Consider the following 5,582-nt stretch of genomic DNA (forward strand, 5'->3'; position numbering starts at 1 on the left):
CAGAAATCTGATTTCTGTAAGCAAGTTGGATGATGCAGGTGTAAAGATGGTGTTCGAGAAAGATACCTGCAAGATGGTTCGAGGAGCACTGATATTAATGCGGGGAGTTCGGATTGGAACTCTGTACAAGCTGCAAGGTAGCACTGTTGTTGATGGGTGCAATAGTTCTATGGTTCCTGAAAATGGAGTAGAGAATCTAGTGGTCTCTGGAGAGAAGACCATGTTGTGGAATCAAAGGCTTGGACATATTGGAGAGAAGGGCCTTCGAATACTTCATGGTAAAGGTATGGTAGAAGGTATGAATAATAGCTCTCTGGATTTTGATTTCTGTGAAAATTGTGTATATGGGAAGCAGAATCGGGTGAGTTTCCCCTCTGGTGGTAAGAGGATGAAACAGATATTAGAGCTTGTGCACAGTGATGTGTTTGGACCTGTGAAGGTTCCATCACTGGGTAAGTATGTGTACTATGTATCATTCATAGATGACTTCTCAAGGAATACATGGATATATTTTCTTAAGAAGAAATCTGAAGTCTTTGACAGGTTTAAAAAATTTAAGGCTCTGGTGGAAAATCAGACAGAGAAGAAGTTAAAGGTGCCGAGGACAGATAATGGTGGAGAATTTTGCAGCAAGGAATTTGAAGAATTTTGTAAGAAGTGTGGTATAGCACGGCAGAAGACTACTCCATATACACCTCAGAAAAATGGAGTCGCAGAAAGAATGAATAAGACGTTGATGGAAAGGGCAAGAGGCATGCTCAGTGGTGCCGGGTTAGGACAGGAATTTTGGGCAGAGGTGGTGGATACTGCATATTACCTGATCAACAGATCACCTTCATCAGCGTTGGAGGATAAGACTCCACAAGAAGTATGGACTGGTAAGAAACCCTCTCTTTCACATCTAAGGGTATTTGGATGTGATGCATATGTACATGTTCCAAAGGAGAAACAAACCAAGTTGGATAGTAAATCTGAAAAGTGCATCTTTATTGGATATAAGGATGGTTTAAAGGGTTATAAGCTTTGGAACCCAGTCACACGGAAGGTTGTGTATAGCCGAGATGTGTTGTTCAGAGAGGTAAAAGATGTTATTCAACATGAAGTCCAACCAAAGGAACCTGAGAAGATAGAGTTTGAGCCAAAGGAGGAAGAATCAGACTCTGCAGCAGAGGAGGAATTAGAAGATGAAGAGCCACAAACTCCGGCTATGAGAAGATCAGTTCGAGAAAGAAGGCAGCCAGAAAGGTATAGTCCATCTACTTTCAATTCAAATTTTGCTTTCTCTGTTACTGATAATGATCCCAGAACTGTGAAGGAAGTAGTGGATTCAGAGGATGGAAAACTCTGGAAAGAGGCCATGGTCGATGAAATGGCATCTTTGCACAAAAATGAGGCTTGGGATCTGGTGGAGTTGTCGGCTGGAAGGAAACCCATTGGCAGCAAATGGGTGTTCAAGAAGAAGACAAATGCAGAAGGAAAGGTGGAGAAATACAAAGCTCGGTTGGTAGCAAAAGGTTATTCCCAGGTGCCGGGAATTGATTTTGGTGATATTTTTTCTCCTGTTGCCAAGGTAACTTCTATTAGATTACTTTTATCTGTTGCTGCTTCTTTTGATTTTGTGGTAGAACAGATGGATGTGAAGACAACATTTCTTCACGGGGATTTGGAAGAGGAAATCTACATGAAGCAACCTGAAGGCTTTGCGGTGAAGGGTAAGAAAAAACTGGTATGCAAGTTAAAGAAGTCCCTGTATGGGTTAAAACAGTCACCAAGGATGTGGTATCACAAATTTGATACATTTATACGGGGACTTGGCTTCACCAGAAGCAAAGCAGATCATTGTGTGTATTTTAAATTAATTGGTGACCGTATTATTTATCTGGTCTTGTATGTGGATGATATGTTGCTGGTTGGAAATGACAAAGAAATTATACAGGATTTGAAGACCCAATTGTCCTCCAAATTCGACATGAAAGATCTTGGTGCTGAAAACTATATTTTGGGCATGGAAATTAAAAGAGATTGGTCAAAGAGGAAGCTCTAGTTAAACCAGAGGAAGTATGTCGAGACAATACTCCAGAGGTTTAATATGCAGGATAGTAAACCGGTGAAGGTTCCTATTCCTGTAGGTGTGAGGTTATCTGCTGAACAGTGTCCCAAGACACAAGAAGAGGAAGAGGACATGTCCCATGTTCCATATGCAAGTGCAGTGGGTAGCCTGATGTATGCAATGGTCTGTACTAGACCAGACATTGCACATGCAGTGGGAGTATTGAGCAGGTTTATGTCAAAACCTAGGAAGGAGCACTAGACAGCAGTGAAGTGGGTTTTCAGGTATTTGCGTGGCACTAGTGATTATGGTTTGTGCTACCAAGGAAGACCAGGATTGGACAGAGTGTTGGATATTCATGGCTTTGTTGATGCAGACTGGGCTGGAGATCTGGATCAGAGAAGATCTACAAGTGGGTATGTGTTTAACCTATTTGGAGGTGCAGTCAGTTGGATGAGTAAGAAACAATCTGTAGTGGCACTATCAACTACAGAGGCAGAATACATGGCAACCACTCATGCAAGCAAGGAAGCAGTTTGGTTGCAGAGATTGTGTTCAAGTATGGGGTTAGTACAGGGAGCTATAAGAATAGACTGTGACAGCCAAAGTGCAATTTTCTTGGCAAAGAACCCTGCTTATCATTCAAAGACAAAGCACATTGATGTTCAGTATCACTTTGTGAGGGATATGATAGAAGACAGAAAGGTGTTGCTGGTAAGTGTGGACACTTTGAAGAATACTGCAGATGCATTGACAAAATCTGTGAGCTCTCAGAAGTTCTCTTGGTGTAGAGAAGCAATGGGAATCTCAGGGCGGAAAAAATGACTAAGCTCTCCTGTGGCCCCCTATGGAAAGAAAACAACAAGTGGGAGATTCTTGGGTTGTGTTATATTCTTTCCACGTAGTTAATAGGGGGTTTGAAGGGCACCCATAACCCCACTTTATGGGGTCCGGGGCAGCGCCCCGGAAAATTTTGGTTTTGGACCATATGTTAGGTTGGGCGAACCCACCTATGGTTTTGTGCATGATTTTCGCACATGTTTTTTGGACGCGATGGTTTTCGGTCCATGGTATTGGACGCGATGGTTTTCGGTCCATGGTATTGGACGCGATGGTTTTCGGTCCAGGGTATTGGATGCTTCTGCATGTATAAATATGTATTATAACATTGAAAGGAACATAATGAAAAATCAAGCTGGTAGTCCCGGTTTTGGGATCCAGGGAAAAATCTCTGTGCATATGTGTTTTATGGGTTATGCTCTCGCATTGTTTATTTTCTTTGTTTAAGAATTCGTATGCAGGTAATTTCTGTACAGGGTTAAAACCTACAGAGACACCTGTGCACAACCTGATAGTGATATTTTTCCTCTAACTAACCTATGAACTGAAAGAAGGCATAAATGGAAGTATACTACATCAAATGCAGCTACTGAAGCAAATGAACAGGAAAACCATGCACGATTTATGTTATATTGTTGTAATGAAAGTGCAACTACTTAAGAAAATAAACAGTGAAAACCATTAGGCTACTTAATCAAATAAAATAGAAAACCATGAATCTACTTAAGCAAATGATAGAAACAGGAAGCTATGCTACTTAAACAAATGAACAATGAAAACTAGGAAACTATGCTAGCATACATGTACAGTAAAGAGGAGTTGTGGCTACTTGGGTCGGGCCCTAACTCAATAGCTTTAGCCCTAAGAGTTAACTCAAAGCTCGCTTAAACATAACTCATTCTTATTATAAAAACCATGGATTACAGAACAAACTGTCAGAAGTCTTGCAGCTCAGAAATAAAGCAGAGTTTCTATAATAGAAGTTTGAATCCTAATGATGTCCTAAGCCTCTCTACTTATACATTTGATAAACTGGTTTCTGTCACTTTCACTTGCTCAGTTGTCTTCCAGTCTTCAAAGTGATGCTTGTTTACACTCCGATGATGGAGGAATATTCGAATGGAGGGGTAGTAAATGAGGAGGATTTACCTCCTATAATTACTCTCCCTTGTCCCATTCGAGTTTTCACCAAGGTCTTTGCCATAATTCCTTCCATTTATCATTTTATTCGTGTATTTTATGCACATGAGACCACAAATCCAAATATCCAACTCTAACTGTTCTCATAAACAAAATATAATCAAAAGTATGCAATAAGTTGTGAGAATAGTTGGTTTGACTAAGCTAGGAGGTGAATTAAGGCCCATATAATTACTCAATGATGAGGCTCATCACCATCACATAGGTACTAATAAAAAATGGAGGCTAAACCCTCTTTGAGACACTCCCTTTCCTATTATAATCAATTATTGACTTTGTTAAATTATCAGACAAAATTTGGGCCCAATTCATTATAGTTGCATTTATAGCTGCATCTATTAATGGCAGCCATTCTTGGGAAAATTTAGTGTTATCGGGCTTTCCAAACATCCTACATAGGATGGCCGTTGCAAAACTATGAGGGGAAGAAATAGACGCAGTAGCATACATACCATTTTTGTCCTTTTTTATTTTGCCCTGATTATTTGACCAGGTCCAAGTGCAATCTATTGGGTCCTCGTTCTCTTTGGAAAACTTCTCAATGAACTGTTTGTTGTAGATGACTTGTGGCTCTGGTAGGTGGTACATAAGTCGTAGGTTGTCTGGCGAAAAAGATCCCATAACCTCTTGGCTTCTAGTCTTGAATTCTCTGTCTGAGATATCGGCCTCATCAATAACCCATTTAACCATATCTGTATAAGGGATTATCTTTGGGCGTGCAACTATGCGATGCAAAAATGAGCATGTCGTCTCAAAAATGGAGGCATCTGAGGAATCACGACCATCAACTGTGATATTTGTTTCCAGAAGTCTTGGTTCCTCTTCTTCTAATATATTATACATGGTTTCCCACGTAGAGGTTCCTCCATCTTTGCTGCATGTAGTATCCGAAAATAGAGGAGTCATTTCTGATTTCTCAAACGCGACTGCCTTACCTTTCTTCACCATTTCTCCCAAAGATTTGTTCTATGGATTGTTCCTGAAAGTGGAGAAAAACAAAAACTATCAAATATACAGAGATAATAATGAACATGAAATGGAATAATACAGACAACTTGTAAAGGTGATAAAAGGAGTAAGAAGATATCATATCACGTTGAATGGCTTTTCACACATAAGTGACATTAACCTTCACTAATTTCCCACTAATGCTTCGTTATTTCTTAGATTTAATGCTCATAAATGTCTGCATCATAAGTTGGGAAGAAAGCTTCTAGGATGGCGAGCCTTTGAATTGCGATAATGTCAATTTTGAGATTTGAAAAGCAATATCGCAGATCGCATTATTGCATTATTCCTTTTTTCTTTTCTTATCATCTCTTATGCTTTTGTGAGATGCAAGCTACTTGTTATTATTTCTAAGACATAGCTTATTTGTTAGGTCTTCTATGTAAATACCTTTTTACTAAGTGGCGGACCTAAACATTTGTTTGTATTGTATGTCAGGAGTGGGTCTGTGTCTTGATTGTAATTCACAATTTTGACAGGCAGT

Source organism: Pinus tabuliformis, chromosome 4_1, assembly GCF_031772625.1.
Source record: "Pinus tabuliformis cultivar Carrire ecotype Pingquan chromosome 4_1, CPIR1, whole genome shotgun sequence".
Classification (NCBI taxonomy): domain Eukaryota; kingdom Viridiplantae; phylum Streptophyta; class Pinopsida; order Pinales; family Pinaceae; genus Pinus; species Pinus tabuliformis.